At 36.5% G+C, this 1,752-nt stretch overlaps 1 non-coding gene across 1 annotated transcript; it reads left to right on the plus strand.

Moving 5' to 3' along the window:
* The first annotated feature begins 504 nt into the window (after window positions 1–504).
* LOC112699791 (small nucleolar RNA R71) lies at window positions 505–612 on the plus strand. The gene has a single exon (XR_003152729.1). It is a non-coding gene; the product is annotated as a small nucleolar RNA R71 (small nucleolar RNA).
* The last annotated feature ends 1,140 nt before the right edge of the window (window positions 613–1,752 follow it).

Here is a 1,752-nt window from a genome sequence, read left to right on the forward strand (position 1 = left end):
CCTGTTTCTTCCACCATTATTGTCATTGAAACCTTGTTGAGGTCTCTGTTGATCCTTCCATGAAAGATTTGGATGATTTCTCCATGAAGGATTATAGGTGTTTCCATAGGGTTCTCCCATGTAATTCACCTCTTCCATTGAAGGGTTCTCAGGATCATAGGCTTCTTCCTCAGATGAAGCCTCCTTAGTACTGCTTGGTGCATTTTGCATTCCAGACAGACTTTGAGAAATCATATTGACTTGTTGAGTCAATATTTTATTCTGAGCCAATATGGCATTCAGAGTGTCAATCTCAAGAACTCCTTTCTTCTGACTAGTCCCATTGTTCACAGGATTCCTTTCAGAAGTGTACATGAATTGGTTATTTGCAACCATTTCAATCAGTTCTTGAGCTTCAGTAGGCGTCTTCTTCAGATGAAGAGATCCTCCTGCAGAGCTATCCAAAGACATCTTGGATAGTTCAGAGAGACCATCATAGAAAATACCTATGATGCTCCATTCAAAAAGCATATCAGAAGGACACTTTCTGATTAATTGTTTGTATCTTTCCCAAGCTTCATAGAGGTATTCTCCTTCCTTCTGTCTGAAGGTTTGGACTTCCACTCTAAGCTTACTCAATTTTTGAGGTGGAAAGAACTTTGCCAAGAAGGCATTGACTAGCTTTTCCCAAGAGTCCAGGCTTTCTTTAGGTTGAGAGTCCAACCATGTCCTAGCTCTGTCTCTTACAGCAAAAGGGAATAGCATAAGTCTGTAGACCTCAGGGTCAACCCCATTAGTCTTGACAGTGTCACAGATTTGCAAGAATTCAGCTAAAAACTGATGAGGATCTTCCAATGGAAGTCCATGGAACTTGCAATTCTGTTGCATTAGAGAAACTAATTGAGGCTTAAGCTCAAAGTTGTTTGCTCCAATGGCAGGGATAGAGATGCTTCTCCCATAGAAATCGGGAGTAGGTGCAGTAAAGTCACCCAGCACCTTCCTTGCATTGTTGGCATTGTTGTTTTCAGCTGCCATATGTTCTTCTCCTTTGAAGAATTCGGTCAGGTCCTCTAAAGAGAGTTGTGCTTTGGCTTCTCTCAGCTTTCTCTTCAAGGTCCTTTCAGGTTCAGGATCAGCCTCAACAAGAATGCCTTTGTCTTTGCTCCTGCTCATATGAGAGAGAAGAGAACAAGAAATGTGGAATCCTCTATGTCACAGTATAGAGATTCCTTGAAGTGTCAGAGGAAAAGAAGAGTAGAAGACAGTAGTAGAAAATTCGAACTTATCAAAGGAGATGGAGTTCAAATTTTGCATTAAGGAATAGTGTTAGTCCATAAATAGAAGGATATGAGAAGAAGGGAAGTGATTTTCGAAAATTAAGTAAAAATTTTGAAAACATTTTTGAAAAAACATTACTTAATTTTCGAAAATGAAAGTGGGAAAGAGATCAAGTGATTTTTGAAAAAGATTTTGAAATTAGAAATTAAAGAGATTTGATTGAAAATTATTTTGAAAAAGATGTGGTTAAGAAGATATGATTGGGTTTAAAAAAATGTGATTGAGAAGATATGAATTGAAAAACATTTTAAAAAGATTTGATTTTGAAAAATTAAAAACTTGACTAACAAGAAAAGATATGATTCAAACATTAAACCTTTCTCAACAGAAAAGGCAACATACTTGAAATGTTGAATCAAATCATTAATTCATAGTAAGTATTTTTGAAAATAGAAAGAAATTGAATTTGAAAGAGATTTGATTGAAAAGATATGA

This window comes from Arachis hypogaea, chromosome 6, assembly GCF_003086295.3.
Source record: "Arachis hypogaea cultivar Tifrunner chromosome 6, arahy.Tifrunner.gnm2.J5K5, whole genome shotgun sequence".
Lineage (NCBI taxonomy): Eukaryota > Viridiplantae > Streptophyta > Magnoliopsida > Fabales > Fabaceae > Arachis > Arachis hypogaea.